The following is a 17,729-nucleotide window of genomic DNA, read 5'->3' on the forward strand; positions in this document are numbered from 1 at the left end:
GGCCCATAACCCAGAGTTCCACAGGATCGGAACCTGACTCTCTTGTATATCCTTTATTACGAAGTATCATTGCTCTTGGCTTTGTGTGTTGTCACGAGCCACCGTCCTAGAGATGATCTATTCCCGATGCTCTGAACCCCCTTCTCACACTCTGTTCAGGTATCGATCGTTTGTCCATTCACTTGAAACTTCCTATTGAACCTTCTTATTTTGCTCTCAATGATTTCTTAAGTTTCAACTCGAGAGACACTTCTGTCACTTTTCCCTGAATTGTTCACCAGATAATTAACCCTATAAGGGTCAGTTCTCCCGAAGTTACTCTTTGCTTCCTCACTTAAATCTCGGGATGAGATTTCTTGTAGTGGAGGAGATTTGTAACACCCCCAGTGTCATGCTACAGTAATCCATCATGATGATGCTAAGCTACTGAGTTTTGCAATAGTAATCATGTTGGGATAATATTTCTTTTAAAATTCCTTCGTTGAATTCCATTCAAAGTCAAAGTGCAAAATGAAGTTGATCAAAACTTGTTGGAAAAATGTTCACCTTTTAGCAAATAATCCAAAACTATTTGTTGTTAAGGAACACAACATCATCATCAACTCTAAATGGGCCTAATGCTTTTAACAAAGCCAAAACAGCCTATTAAAATGCCCTTTTCTTTTGTGAAAAATCCAAAACAATTCAAACTCCTCCCAAACTTTTTGTGGCAGGTGCCAAATATTGTAATGTATTTATTTGGCCAAGTCCCACATTTTACAGAACTCCTTTTGGCAGCTCAAATAATGCACAACATTTTTCTGTAAAAAGAAAATAGAAAAGGCCACTGTGCACTGGCCTAAGTGCACAGTGCCTAGAGCCCAGCCCACCACGGTCTCCTCCTTCTCCCCCCCATTCTCTGTTCAAGCGACCAAGGCGCACCCACCATCGCCGCCGAGCTAGCTCGCCGGCAGTGCTACTAGGTGGATAAGGCCTCCACCGAGGCCCCCCAGATATCCACCCCACCTACCTCCACCCACTCCCCACTACATCTCAGTCGCTCTCTCTCTCTGCTCACCCCTCGCCCGAGCGAGGTCGCCGCCGAAGCCTCGCCGTAGGCGTGGCCCCGACCATCGTTCGCCGAGTCACCGAGTCCCCGAGCTCCCTCTATGTCGTCCTCGTCGACCCCATGCTTCAGGATGAGCTGGAGTACCCTGCAGCGGCCGGGTCAAGCTTTACCCCAACCTCGGTCGCTGCTGTCTGCCGCGATCGATTCCGCCTCCCCTCTATGCTCCCGTTTACCCGAGGGCCTCCGTGTGCTATGCCGTAAGCCTCCGCACCCTCCCCCTTCCTCTGGTTCCTCCTCATGCACCGTAGATGGCTTGCGGTGCCTCCATCGCCATTGCCGCATGCGGCCTCGTCCGCGAGCTTGTTGCGCTCACCCCTTCCATCTCCGAGCCAAAACGTGGCCTCCGTCGAGTTGCTGGTGGTCCGTAGAGCCCGCTAGCGCCGTTTGTTAGCTAGAAAACATCCCGTACCGTGATTTTCGGAGATGCCCGTATTTTGGCGCTGCCCGCGGTCGTCGTTGAGCTCCACTCCGGCCACCCCCGCACCTGGGATCACTCTAGATCGACGCGAGACGATCTACTCGTTCGAACGCCACCGAAAACGCGCGGAATGGTGCACTGTGCGGGAAATCCGAGCAACTCCAGCGAACTTCCGTCGCGGGAATGGTCGCCGGCGTGATTCCGGTGACGTCGCCGACGTGGCACCCGTGTGGCACCATCTGGGCCACTAACTGGTGGGCCCAGGTGCCCCACTTTGACCAGTTGACCGAGGTCAACACTGACTGGGTCGGCTTCTGTCACAGACATGTGGGCCCCCACTCTGATAATTATTTTAATAAACATTTTTATAAAAAAGTAACCATTCTCTCATCCCGATATCGCCCAGGTGCCCCCCTTTGATCATCCCGATATCGCCCCTTCCATTCTCTCATGCTTGCATTAGAATTGCTACTACTCTCTGTATGATCCTACTCTGATGCATAGCCTGTTTTTGTTACCTGCTTATTGTTACCATACGTGCTTATCCTAAACTGCTTAGTATAGGTTGGTTAGTGATCCATCAGTGACCCCCACCTTGTCCCAGCTGCCCCGCTTTATGTTCGAGGACTCGATCAACGTGATCGACATCCAGGCCCCGACACCGCACATCACCCCCCCGAGTTGTACGACTCTGCAGAGTTACCATCGAGTGCCGAGGGTGGAACCTCTTACATCACTCCTGATGAGATCTCTATAGTGTAGCTATTCAGTCGTGGTCATCGAGGGTGATTTCCTCCTTAACCACTTCTGATACGGCCCTGTCATGCAACCCCTCAAGTGTGAACCACGAGGGTGGATCCTATTACGTTCACCTTGATGATTACATCAAGTGGAATTCACCGGGGGTGATTCCTTAGGTTTTCCCGTTGATGTTTGGGCACACGGATACTTGGACTTTACAACTGTTACTTGGAAAGGCAGGTCGACCCTGAGGGTACCCGCGAGTGATATGGAGACGGGTTGACCTGGAAGGTGCCCGCGAGATACTTATGAGGCGTGGCTGGGCTTTCTTAGCCCTTGCCGCAAGTAATCGAGACGGGGCGACGGGGTCACATCTTTCGTGAGTCTCTGCTCGTGACCGCACTGCAACGCACTAACGGTTTGGATATTTGATCCGAGAGGCCTCTGGCCTGATAGCACTAACCATCACGTGGGCATTGTATGGGCGTTCTGTGTCGTATGCATCAGCCGAAGCTTAATAGACGTCAGCGATTGAGCGACGCGCGCCGGGTTGGACTGCATAAGCTCCTGCCTTGTTGAAGGAGGTAGCTAGGTCTGCTCACCGGCCGCATACGCAACGTGCAGGAGTTCCCAGGGAGATGGCCCATGACCCCTGGGGACATAGGCTTAGTCCGGCGTGCTGACCTCTCTATTAAGCCTAGGTCGGGTTGCGGTGTATTGTTTGGCCGAGGCCGGGCATGACCCAGGAAAGTGTGTCCGGCTGGAGTTAATCGAGCGTGATGGGTAAGTTGGTGCACCCCTACAGGGAACAAAACATCTATCGATAGCCTGTCCTACGGTAACGGACACTTGGAGTTGTATCCCGATCGATACAACTAGAACTGTATACTTGTGATGAGAAATGAATTGTAAATGAGAAATGGATAGTATGGCTCTGGGATTGCTTTCTCGCAGGGAGTCGAGAAAGGATCTCTGGCCGAGGTTGATAACACTACTACTTTACATTATGTTGATCATTACTCTTCTATATGCTGCAAGATGCTTGACGAAGCTTGAAGATGCTAGTCTTCGATAGGCTAGGCTTTCCCCTTCTTTCTGGCATTCTGCAGTTCAGTCCACACATACAGCCCATTTCCTTTGATACAGATGCATACTTAGTTTAGATCTGATGTAAGTCTTGCGAGTACTTTGGATGAGTACTCATGGCTGCTTTGCTACCTCTTTTCCCCATACCCGTTGTTGTGACCAGATGACGGATCCCAGGAGCCAGACGACACCAGTGAAGACTACTGCTACCCCAAGGGTGCCTACTACTACGTGACGGCCGCTGACGACTTGGAGTAGTTAGGAGGCTCCTAGGCAGGAAGCCTTGCCTTTTCGATCGATGTTGTTTTTGTGCTAGCCTTCTTAATGCAAACTTGTTTAACTCATGTCTGTACTCAGATATTGTTGCTTCCGCTGACTCTTGTGTATTCGAGCTTATGTATTCGAGCCCTCGAGGCCCCTGGCTTGTAATATAAAGTTTGTATTATTTTAATTTGTGTATAGAGTTGTGTTGTGATATCTTCCTGTGAGTCATTGATCTTGATCGTACACATTTGCGTGTATGATTAGTGTACGACTGAATCGAGGGCGTCACACGAGCATAGTCGAGCAATATATCGATCTTTACGTCTCGACCATTTTGAGACTCCTCGTCATGTCCGTGATCATATCCGGGACTCCGAACTACCTTCGGTACATCAAAACACAGAAACTCATAATACCAATCGTCACCGAACTTTAAGCGTGCGGACCCTACGGGTTCGAGAACTATGTAGACATGACCGAGACATGTCTTTGGTCAATAACCAATAGTGGAACCTGGATGGTCATATTGTTTCCCACATATTCCATGAAGATCTTTATCGGTCAAACCGCATAACAACATACGTTGTTCCCTTTGTCATCGGTATGTTACTTGCCCAAGACTCGATCGGCGATATCTCAATACCTAGTTCAATCTCATTATCGGCAAGTCTCTTTACTCGTTCCGTAATACATCATCCCGCAACTAACTCATTAGTTACAATACTTCCAAGGCTCATAGTGATGTGCATTACCGAGTGGTCCCAGAGACACCTCTCCGACAATCGGAGTGACAAATCCTAATCTCAAAATACGCCAACTCAACAAGTACCTTCGGAGACACCTGTAGAGCACCTTTATAACCACCCAGTTACGTTGTGACATTTGGTTGCACACAAAGTATTCCTCCGGTAAATGGGAGTTGCATAATTTCATAGTCATAGGAACATGTATAAGTCATGAAGAAAGCAATAGCAACATACTAAACGATCAAGTGCTAAGCTAACGGAATGGGTCAAGTCAATCACATCATTCTCCTAATTATGTGATCCCATTAATCAAATGATAACTCATGTCTATGGCTAGGAAACATAACCATCTTTGATCAACCAGCTAGTCAAGTAGAGGCATACTAGTGACACTCTGTTTGTCTATGTATTCACACATGTATCATGTTTCCGGTTAATACATTTCTAGCATGAATAATAAACATTTATCATGATATAAGGAAATAAATAATAACTTTATTATTGCCTCTAGGGCATATTTCCTTCATCTGGACCTAATCATGAGACTAAGTGCTTCTACTGCAAAGGGACTAGTCACTGGAAGCAGAACTGCCCCAAGTATTTGGCGGAGAAGAAGGATGGAAAAGTGAAAGGTATATTTGATATACATGTTATTGATGTGTACCTTACTAATGCTCGCAGTAGCGCCTGGGTATTTGATACTAGTTCAGTTGCTAATATTTGCTACTCGAAACAGGGGCTACGGATTAAGATAAGATTGGCTAAGGACGAGGTGACAATGCGCGTGGGAAATGATTCCAAAGTCGATGTGATCGCCGTCGGCACGCTACCTCTACATCTTCCTTCGGGATTAGTATTAGACCTAAATAATTATTATTTGGTGCCAGCGTTGAGCATGAGCATTATATCTGGATCTTGTTTGATGCGAGACGGTTATTCATTTAAATCAGAGAATAATGGTTCTTCTATTTATATGAGTAATATCTTTTATGGTCATGCACCCTTGATGAGTGGTCTATTTTAAATAAATCTTGATAGTAGTGATACACATGTTCATAGTATTGAAGCCAAAAGATATAAGTTTAATAATGATAGTGTAACTTATTTGTGGCACTGCCGTTTAGGTCATATTGGTGTAAAGCGCATGAAGAAACTCCATGCTGATGGGCTTTTGGTATCACTTGATGCTTGCGAACCATGCCTCATGGGCAAGATGACTAAGACTCCGTTCTCCAGAACAATGGAGCGAGAAACAAACTTGTTGGAAATAATACATACTGATGTATGCGGTCCGATGAGTGGTGATGCTCACGGTGGGTATCGTTATTTTCTTACCTTCATAGATGATTTGAGCAGATATGGGTATATCTACTTAATGAAACATAAGTCTGAAACATTTGAAAAGTTCAAAGAATTTCAGAGTGAAGTGGAAAATCATCGTAACAAGAAAATTAAGTTTCTATGATCTGATCGTGGAGGTGAATATTTGAGTTATGAGTTTGGTCTTCATTTGAAACAATGCGGAATAGTTTCGTAACTCACACCACGTGGAGCACCACAACGTAATGGTGTGTCCGAATGTCGTAACCGCACTTTGTTAGATATGGTACGATCTATGATGTCTCTCACTGATTTATCACTATCGTTTTGGGGTTATGCTTTAGAGACGGTTGCATTCACGTTAAATAGGGCACCATCAAAATCCTTTGAGACGACACCTTATGAATTGTGGTTTGGCAAGAAACCCAAGTTGTCGTTTCTTAAAGTTTGGGGATGCGATGCTTATGTGAAAACGCTTCAACCTGATAAGCTCGAACCCAAATCGGAGAAATGTGTCTTCATAGGATACCCAAAGGAAACTGTTGGGTACACCTTTTATCACAGATCCAAAGGAAGATATTCGTTGCTAAAAATGGATCCTTTCTAGAGAAGGAGTTTCTATCGAAAGAAGTGAGTGGGAGGAAAGTAGAACTTGACAAGGTAATTGTACCTACTCCCTTATTGGAAAGTAGTTCATCACAGAAATCAGTTCGAGTGATTCCTACACCAGTAATTGAGGAAGCTAATGATGATGATCATGAAACTTCTGATCAAGTTACTACTAAACCTCGTAGGTCAACCAGAGTAAGATCCGCACCAGAGTGGTACAGTAATCCTGTTCTGGAGGTCATGTTACTTGACCATGACGAACCTACGAACTATGAGGAAGCGATGATGAGCCATGATTCCGCAAAATGGCTTGAGGCCATGAAATCTGAGATGGGATCCATGTATGAGAACAAAGTGTGGACTTTGGTTGACTTGCCCGATGATCGGCATGCCATAGAGAATAAATGGATCTTCAAGAAGAAGACTGACGCTGACGGTAATGTTACTGTCTACAAATCTCGACTTGTTTTAAAAGGTTTTCGACAAGTTCAAGGAGTTGACTATGATGAGACCTTCTCACCCGTAGCGATGCTTAAGTCCGTCCGAATCATGTTAGCAATTGCCGCATTTTATGATTATGAAATTTGGCAAATGGATGTCAAAACCACATTCCTTAATGGATATCTTAAAGTAGAGTTGTATATGATGCAACCAGAAGGTTTTGTCGATCCAAAAGGTACGAACAAAGTGTGCAAGCTCCAGCGATCCATTTATGGACAAGTGCAAGACTCTCAGAGTTAGAATATACTCTTTGATAGTGTGATCAAAGCATATGGTTTTATACAGACTTTTTGAGAAGCCTGTATTTACAAGAAAGTGAGTGGGAGCTCTATAGCATTTCTGATATTATATGTGGATGACATATTGCTAATCGGAAATGATACTGAATTTCTGAATAGCATAAAAGGATACTTGAATACGAATTTTTCAATGAAAGACCTCGGTGAAGCTGCTTATATATTGGGCATCAAGATCTATAGAGATAGATCAAGACGCTTAATTGAACTTTCACAAAGCACATACCTTGATAAAGTTTTGAATAAGTTCAAAATGGATCAAGCAAAGAAAGGGTTCTTGCCTGTGTTACAAGGCGTGAAGTTGAGTCAGACTCAATGCCCGACCACTGCAGAAGATGGAGAGAAAATGAAAGTCATTCCCTATGCTTCAGCCATAGGTTCTATCATGTATGCAATGTTGTGTACCAGACCTGATGTGTGCCTTGCTATTAGTTTGGCAGGGAGGTACCAAAGTAATCGAGGAGTGTCACTAGTATGCCTCTACTTGACTAGCTCGCTAATCAAAGATGGTTAAGTTTCCTAGCCATGGACAAAGAGTTGTCATTTGATGAACGAGATCGCATCATTATAGAATAATGTGATTGACTTGACCCATTCGTTAGCTTAGCACGATGATCATTTAGTTTACTGCTATTGCTTTCTCCATAACTTATACATGTTCCTATGGCTATGAGATTATGCAACTCCCGAATACCCGAGGAACACTTAGTGTGCTATCAAACGTCACAACGCAACCGGGTGACTATAAATATGCTCTACAGGTGTCTCTGATGGTGTATGTTGAGTTGGCATAGATCAAGATTAGGATATGTCACTCCGTGTATCGGAGAGGTATCTCTGGGCCCTCTCGGTAATGCACATCACTATAAGCCTTGCAAGCAATGTGACTAATGAGTTAGTTATGGGATGTTGCATTACGGAACGAGTAAAGAGACTTGCCGATAACGAGATTGAACTAGGTATTGAGACACCGACGATCGAATCTCGGGCAAGTAACATACCGATGACAAAGGGAACAACACATGTTGTTATGCGGTTTCACCGATAAAGATCATCGAAGAATATGTAGGAACCAATATGATCATCTAGGTTCCGCTATTGGTTACTGATCGGAAATGAGTCTCGTTCATGTCTACATAGTTCTCGAACCCGTATGGTCCGCACGCTTAACTTTTGGTGATGATCAGTATTATGAGTTTATGTGTTTTGATGTACCGAAGGTTGTTCGGAGTCCTGGATGTGATCACGGGCATGACTAGGAGTCTCGAAATGGTCTAGTCACAAAGATAGATATATTGGAAGCCTATGTTTGGACATCGGAATGGTTCCGAGTGAGTTCGGGCAATTACCAGAGTACCGGGGGGTTAACGGACCCCCCCGTAGTATATGAGCCTTATTGGGCCTTAGTGGAAAAGAGGAGAGGAAGGGAAAGGTGGATGGTGCGCCCCCTAGCCCAATCCGAATTGGGTGGGGGCCCGGCCCCCCTTCCTTCCCTCTCTCTCCCCCTTCCTTCTCTCCTACTCCAACTAGGGAAAGGGGGGAATCCTACTCCCGGTGGGAGTAGGACTCCCCCTAGGGCGCGCCATAGAGGGCCGGCCCTCCCCTCCTCCACTCCTTTATATACTGGAGAGGGGGCACCCCATAGACACAAGTTGATCTCTTAGCCGTGTGCGGTGCCCACATCCATAGATTTCCACCTCGGTCATATCGTTGTAGTGCTTAGGCGAAGCCCTGCATCGGTAACTTCATCATCACCGTCATCACGCCATCGTGCTGACGAAGCTCTTCCCTGACACTCAGCTGGATCTAGAGATCGTGGGATGTCACCGAGCTGAACGTGTGCAGATCGCGGAGGTGCCGTACCTTTGGTGCTAGGATTGGTTGGATCGTGAAGACGTACGACTACATCAACCGCGTTGTCATAACGCTCCTGCTTACGGTCTACGAGGGTACGTAGACAACACTCTCCCCTCTCGTTGCTACGCATCTCCTAAATGGATCTTGCGTGTGCCTAGGATTTTTTTTTTCAAATTACTGCGTTCCCCAACACTACGTACCCTCGTAGACCGAAAGCAGAAGTGTTAAGTAACACGGTTGATGTAGTCGAACGTCTTCCCGATCCAACCGATCAAGTACCAAACGCACGGCACCTCCGTGATCTGCACACGTTCAGCTCGGTGACGTTCCTCATACTCTTCATCCAGCTGAGGCCGAGGGTGATTTGCGTCAACACGACGGCGTTTTGATGGTGATGATGAAGTTACCGACGCAGGGCTTCGCCTAAGCAGTACGACAATATGACCGAGGTGGAAAACTGAGGGGGGTACCACAGACGGCTAAAGATCAAGTTGTGTATCTATGGGGGGCCCCCTTCCCCGTATATAAAGGAGGGGTGGAGGAGGAGGGCCGACCTCAAAGGGCGCGCCCAAGGGGGGGATTCCTACTCCTAGTAGGAGTAGGTTTCCTCCTTTCCTAGTCCAACTAGGAGAAGAAGGAAGGAGAGGAAGAAGAGAAGGAAAGGGGGGCCGCCCCCCTTAGCCCTAGTCCAATTCGGTTTGGGCTAGGGGGGGTGCGACCTCTTAGCATGCCTCCTCTCTTCCACCACTAGGCCGATAAGGCCCAATAACTTCCCGGAGGGGTTCCGGTAACCCCTGGTACTCCAAAACTCATCCGAATGTAACCTTCCAATATATGAATCTTTATGTCTCGCCCATTTTGAGACTCCTCGTCATGTCCGTAATCTCATCCAGGACTCCTAACAACCTTCGGTACATCAAATCACATAACTCATAATACATCTCGTCATCCACGTTAAGCGTGCAGACCCTACAGGTTTGAGAACTATGTAGACATGACCGAGACACATCTCCGGTCACCAATAGCGGAACCTGGATGCACATATTGGTTCCTACGTATTCTATGAAGATCTTTATTGTAGGATCAAAATTAGTACCATCAAAGTAAGGACCTCTACGGTGATAATTTCCCTCGCTAGACGCCATACTCTCCTAGGTTGTGAAACCAAGGCTATGACCACCAAAGCTATGGAGATCAAAGCAAATGGAGACCAAAGCTCTGATACCACTTGTAGGATCGAAAGTATGTCTAGAGGGGGGTGATTAGACTACTTGACCAAATAAAAACTTAACCTTTTCCCAATTTTAGTTCTTGGCAGATTTTAGCTATTTTAAGATAAGTCAAGCAATCATCACATAATTCAAGCAAGCATGCAAAGAGTATATTGGCAGTGGAAAGTAAAGCATGCAACTTGCAAGAATGTAAAGGGAAGGGTTTGGAGAATTCAAACGCAATTGGAGACACGGATGTTTTTCCCGTGGTTCGGATAGGTGGTGCTATCCTACATCCACGTTGATGGAGACTTCAACCCACGAAGGGTAACGGTTGCACGAGTCCACACAGAGCTCCACCCAAGGGTAACGGTTGCGCGAGTCCACACAGGGCTCCACCCACGAAGGGTCCACGAAGAAGCAACCTTGTCTATCCCACCATGGCCATCGCCCACATAGGACTTGCCTCACTAGCGGTAGATCTTCACGAAGTAGGCGATCTCCTTTCCCTTACAAACTCCTTGGTTCAACTCCTCAATCTTGTCAGAGGCTCCCAAGTGACACCTAGCCAATCTAGGAGACACCACTCTCCAAGAAGTAACAAATGGTGTGTAGGTAATGAACTCCTTGCTCTTGTGCTTCAAATGATAGTCTCCCCAACACTCAACTCTCTCTCATAGGATTTGGATTTGGTGAAAAGAAGATTTGGGTGGAAAGCAACTTGGGAAGGCTAGAGATCAAGATTCATATGGTAGGAATGGAATATCTTGGTCTCAACACATGAGTAGGTGGTTCTCTCTCAAAACATATGAGTTGGAATGGTGTATGTGTTCTGATAGCTCTCTCCATGAGTGAAGAGGAGGTGGAGGGGTATATATAGCCTCCACACAAAATCCAACCGTTACACAGTTTTCCAATCTCAGTGCGACCGAATCAACAAACTCGGTCGGACCGAAAATGTAAACCCAGTGACCGTTAGAGATTTTCGGTGGGACTGACATGCAACTCGGTAGGACCGATATGGTTAGGGTTTGGGCATAACGTAATCTCGGTGAGAACGATTACACAAACTCGTGAGACCGAATTTGGTAATTAGCTAACCAGAGAGTTGGCCAGGCAAACTCGGTGGGACCGATTTGCTCTTTCGGTGGGACCGAAAATTACAAAGGGGAAACACTGAATTTACATTGCAATCTCGGTGGGACCGATTCGCTCTTTCGGTGAGACCGAAAAGTTACAAAAGGGAAACAGAGAGTTTGCAACCCCATCTCGGTGAGACCGAGATCCCTATCGGTAGGACCGAATTGCTAGGGTTTGGCAGTGGCTAATGACAAGTGAAACTCGGTGGCGCCGTATAGGAAGAATCGGTAGGACCGAGTTTGGCTTAGGGTTTAGGTCAAATGTGGATATGGGAAAGTAGTTGAGGGTTTTTGGAGCATATCACTAAGCACATGAAGCAAGAGGCTCATTAAGCAACACCTCATCCCTCCTTGATAGTATTGACTTTTCCTAAAGACTCAATGTGATCTTGGATCACTAAAATATAAAATGAAGAGTCTTGAGCTTTTGAGCTTGAGCCAATCCTTTGTCCTTAGCATTTTGAGGGTTCCACTTTCACATCCATGCCATGCCAATCATTGAGATTTCCTGAAATAATTATCTTGGAATAGCATTAGCTCAATGAGCTATATGTTGTTATGAATTACCAAAACCACCTATGGATAGTTGCACTTTCAATCTCCCCCTTTTTGGTAATTGATGACAACATATAGATCAAAGCTTCGACAAATGATAATAAGCATGAAATATATCGTCGCTTTGAGAAGTATGTGATAAGTAAGAGCTCCCCCTAAATTTGTGCATATTTAAAATTTGCTTTGGACTGCAAATGCACAAGGAGTTAGAGTCATGGCTTACTCTTCCATGTCACATACATCTTGGTGGAGCGCTTAAAATGATAAGAATGAAATACATGCACTCATCACCAAGAATAGTGAATGATCACATAAGATAGATAAGATAATAGCATTAAGCAAACATTAAGTGTAGCTTCTGATCAAACACATGATCATCAATGTCTCACAAATAATGACGTAGTATCTCAAGCACTCAAAAGCAAACAAGTTCGAAAAACCACCAAATAAAGCAAGAGAGAAAAGCAATACTCTCTCTCTCGAAGCCTATGATCTATACATCTTCTCCCCCTTTGGCAACAAGTTACCAAAAAGTTCCTAGAAAATTCATAGTGCTAGATCGACGCTCAGGCTTGATCTTCTGGTGGTGGTGGAGTCCGGATCACTCCAAGGACGAAGGCTTCGGTAGACGATGAAGTAGACGCTGGAGTTGGAGTTGAAGTAGATGCTGGAGCTGGTGGAACTGAGGCTGTAGCTGGTGCTGAAGTGGTGGCTCTGGTGTCAGCAACTGGCACGGCAGATGACCTCGGGCCTCGTGGCACTCTGGCAAAGGCATGAGTGGTAGTCCTGCCTCTCCTCTCCTGCATGTCCTCCTGGAGCTGCTCCACTGCAGACTGAACTTCCGTTACTTTGACATCCAAGTCATAGAACTTCTGTTCCATGATTCTCTCTAGGCTCTGTTGATTCTGAGTGAGGGTGGCCAGACTTTGCTCAATCCTCAGCGTGGATGCAATCAAGTAACCAAGCTGCTCTTGTTTAGTCTTCAAGAAATACTCAGATGCCTCCTCTTGAGTTGGCATCTTGGCAGCTTTCTCCTTTCTTGCCTTCTCCTTCTTTGCTTGTGCTTGAACTGATGATGGCTCATTCTCAGTCATGACCACTTGGTTATCCTCAAAATCTAGACGGATGGGCAGGTGTTCCTTGTCCAATAAATATATGCCCGTGCCCATCTTAGAGTTGATGAGCTCCTGGATCTGAGGGGCATATCCGCAACTCCTCTTCTGATCTGCTGCAGTCCTTTTGATAGTTTCCACTATGAGGCTCATCACCTTGAACTTCTGAGGCACATCAAATACATGTAGCAAGTTGATCACATGGCCTCTGATCATCTTGTGATCACCTGACTTGGGCAACAAGGTGTGCCTCAAGATCCAAATGATGGTTGGCAGTCCTGACAGAAGATAGTGCACTGAGCCAAATTTGAAAGTGTCAAGTGCCTCATTTGGAATTTCCTTATACATATTGGACATGGAATTGTGGTCCATTTTCTTCTTGGCATATATGTCCAAGTCATCATCATGCTCCTCTGGGGCATTAATGAGCTGTGCCCACTCAGCCACTGTAGATTGGTACCTTGTACCCTCAGACATCCATGTGATCTTTCCATCTGGGTAAAAGTGTGCCGTGGAGTAGAATTGCATGACCAGTTCCTCGTTCCACTTTGTGAGCTTCTGCCCAACAAAGTCAGCAACTCCACAAGCACTAAAGCTATCATATACTCCAGGATAGTGCTCTTCATTTTCCTTGATATATTCCCAGTCGACCCATCTCATATCACATACAATGGGCTTCTTATCTAGCAGCACAGTCTCATAGAAATCTTGCTGCTCCTTGGTGTGAAATCTGTAGTCCACAGCAGTCCTTCTCCTTGAAGCATATGGGTCTGCTTCTCTCCACTTCCTCAGCCCTGAATCCCTCCTAAGCTTCATGTCCTCAGCCACAGGATGAGCATCGTTGTGGTCTGGGATCTTGGGCTTGAGCTTTCTCAGAACATTCTCTTCCTCTTCTTCAGCAACAGTCTCAGGCACTGGGGCCTTGTTCTTCTCAGCTGCAGGAATGCTCCTTGTATTCCTCTTGGGTGCAGACTTGGGCTTGGAGGCAGCTTTGGGCTTAGATGCAGTAGCCCCTGATCTTATGGCATCACCCATCAGCTTGGGTGCCTTGGGTGCTGGTGCAGCTACCTCTTCTTCCTCTTCCTCTTCCATGATGGAAGCCTTTCCTAGCACTCTGGCTACGGTCTTCTTGACCCTTTCCTTCCTCTTCTTTCCTTCTACAGCAACTAGCTCTTGGGGAGTGGGCTTCTCAGTTGAGGCTCTTGCCTTTGACATGGGCTGCCTGGCCTTTTGATCTTTAGGCCTGGCTTTGTGCCTTGAGCTGGCTCAACTCTCTTGGAAGTGGCCTCTTCCTCTGCCACATAGTCTTCATCTTCGGAGTCTGAAGTTCTCTTCTTCCTCTGTCTCGTGGCAGCCTTTGGCAAGTTGCTAGGGGTGCTCCTGCTGCCCTCATCTGAAGAACTTGAGGGACTAGTTCCCTCACTCATGTGCACCTGCTGCTCTGACATGTTCTGGCTATCACTTTGATCAGACATGCTGCAAACTCTGACTGCTGACCCTGTGAATAGGTTATAGATGAGATAGAGTGGATGAGCATCACAAAATGCAGAGATTTTTTTGCAAAAGAATGATCCAAAAAACTTAGTTTTAGTTTCCCACTGAAATCATCTCGGATCTATCGATTTTTAAACTCGGTGATACCGAAGCAGTTTTGGCACCTGAACTGGTGAACTCGGTTGGACCGAGAGTTACAGTTCGGTGGCACCGAGACTGCTAGGGTTTCATAGAGTTCCAAAATCGGTCACACCGATAAGTAATTCTCGGTCAGACCAAGTCTCACTTGTGCAATGGCATAAGCCAAATCGGTGGGACCGAGTTTTTCTACTCGATGGGTCCGAGATGGTTTCGGCGGAAACCTAAACCTAGAATTTTCGAATCAAGCCTAATCTATGAGTTCATTGACTGGATAGAAGTTTATCAAACGTGGCTAGAATAAATATGATCACAATGTGCTAGGAATCATATTGGGGAATAGCACAAAGATCGAGTCCATACCCTAGTTCGGCGGAGACTCGCTACGGCGGCAACGGCGGGGCAGAATTCCCGTTGACGGCGACGGAGACCAGCGACTGGAGGCGGCTGGCGGCGAGAAGACGATCCGGAGACCACGAGGGTAGAGCAGGCTATCGCGCGGGCGAAGGGGTTTGGAGAAATTTCCAAAATTTTGCCCGTGACTATATATAGCCCGACCCTGTCGGTGTGACCGAGTGGAACAACTCGGTGGCACCGAGATTCATAACTGCAGGCAGTTACTGAAACTCGGTGTGACCGAAAGGTTCAAATCGGTTGCACCGAGATCGAAAACCTAGATCAACTTAATGATCTCGGTAGGACCGAAAGTGGGGTATCGGTCAGACCGAGAATCATAAAGAGGTTTTGGAAGTTTAAGTCTATGACGAATCGGGGACTCCGAGCGCTCCTCACACAGAGTGGTTCGAATCTGACTTGATCAAATTTTGTGATGCAGCATGAATAGAGTTTGAGACGAGAAAAGCATAGATAGCTAGAGGAGGTTCTTAGGCATTCTTGTCCATCCACTTGGTAGAAGAAGATAAAACCAAACAATCAAAACAATAAGTGGATGTCCTCGAATGAGTAAAAGATGCAACCAGCATGCTCAGACAATAAGATGGCAAATGAAATATGTGACAAGGCATGCACAACCAATTCTAGCATCTATCAAGCAATTTGCGATGACTAGGTCATCTATATATGAGTATATTGACTTAGGAGTCAAGTGAGAGCACTTGATCATAGGTCATACTCATCGTTTAAGCTTAAGTGGGGTTACCACTTTTACATAAAGCATTGTTGTGTTCACATCTTTAGAGTTGCTTTAGCTCAAGTCTTAGAGTAAAGCTCCCCCTAGATGTGATATACCCCCTAAGAGGGATGAACTAACCTTGGGTTCTGTCGATGATGACTTCATGTAGATGTTGAAGATGTGGATGCTCAATGTTGATGTAGATCACTTGGAGCTATCCATTTGAGGGAATTGTACTTTCAATACCTACATGGGTTAGTCCCACAAGGAACAAACAAGGATATCCATAGACATAGAGTGATGCACACACAAGATGATGTCCATGAAAACTTTTAGGTTACCTTGTCCCTTGTCTTACCAACAAGAGGGTTTGTGACTCCTTGAACTAGTGCAAGATGTGGAAGTTGATTGCACTTGTTCTTGCCAAAATGATAAGAGTGAAGTATGTTGGCGGAGTCACCCTCAAGAACTCTCTAGTTCTTCTTCTTTTGGATCCACATCATCTTGATGGGAATCCTTGGAGTTGTAGTCGTACTTGATGAAGTGGAACTTGAAGTAGTCTTGGGAATCCACTTAACTAAGGTCTTAGGAGCTTCTTCAAATGCATCAATTTCCTCTTGAAGCTTGTCCTTGCCTTTTTGCTTGTAGTCTTGTGGTGGATGATCATCTTGAGCTTGTGTCCCCTTGAAAGAAGTATCATACTTCTCTTGTTGAGGAACAAAATTTGTCTTGGGGTATTGATCTTCTTCCCACTCAACTCCATTGGCATTGAACTTTCGTTCAAAACCAACACCTTGATTCTTTCGGTGCATTCCTTGCTTGCGCACAATTTCCTCGAGTTGCTTACTCCCGGCAAGGCTTTTGTACACTCCTTTCTCTATAATTCCCTTCAATAAACTATTTTCTTGCTCAAGTGTAACTTGGCTAAGAGAATCATTAGTGGAATCAAGAGAACCACTAGAAGCAACAATATTGGATTTAGCATGATCATTGTTACTGCTAGAGGAAGAATCTTTCTTGTTCTTGTTACTAGACTTGACTTGAGGCATGTAAGTGGATAAGAGTAAACGCTTGGCAATGTAAGAAGAGCTTTTCTTTTGGAGATCATCATTGATTGCTTTTAAGAACTCATGTTCTTGCTCAAGATTGAGCTTTTCAAAGCGTAATTTCTCATGAGCTCTTAAAAGTTCTCGATGATCTTCGAAGATAGTTTCATGAGCTAACTTAAGAGTGTTTAGTTCTTTAGTTAGAGCCTCAATCTTCTCCTTATCATTGTCATTCGTTTTATCTTGATTAGCATGTTTAATTGACTTTTCATCATAGTATTCATCACTAGAGTTGTCAACAAGCAAATCATCACCTAACAAGTCATCTTCATCACCATTGAAATCAACATACTCGGGGTGTGTTACCTTAGGGCCTTTGGCCATGAAGCATCTTCCAATTCCTTCATTTGGTGAGTCAAATATGTCGTAGGAGTTGGTTGACACAAGTGCTAGACCAGCAACACCTTCATCTTGAGTATCTTCGGAGTCGGAGTGATAACTTCTCTCGGAGTGGCTGCCGGAGTCGGAGCCGGATACCCATTCACCAACATGAGCTTGATGTTTTCGTCTTGTGTAGCTCCTTGATGATTTTTCCTTCCTTTCCGAATCCTTGCTTCTCCGTGAGTATCTTCGTTCATAACGATCATCTCTACTACTCCTCTCTCTTGGTGGTGATTCTTTGCTTCTTCTTTTTGGAGAATCTTCTCTTCTCTTGTAGGGAGCCGTACACTCATTGGAATAGTGTCCGGGTCTTCCACAACTGTAGCAGTTTCGCTCTCGACTAGAAGATCTTTTGTCATTGTAGGACCTTGACTTGAAGCTTCTATCTTTGCTTCTACTCTTGTAGAACTTGTTGAAGTTCTTCACCATTAAGCTCAATTCTTCATTGAAGTCTTGTTTATCACTTGATGATGTAGGGGCTTCACATGAGGCTTTATAGGCACCACTTGATTTGT

This window comes from Triticum urartu, chromosome 6A (assembly GCF_056163025.1).
Source record: "Triticum urartu cultivar PI428250 chromosome 6A, HENAU_Tu73, whole genome shotgun sequence".
NCBI lineage: Eukaryota > Viridiplantae > Streptophyta > Magnoliopsida > Poales > Poaceae > Triticum > Triticum urartu.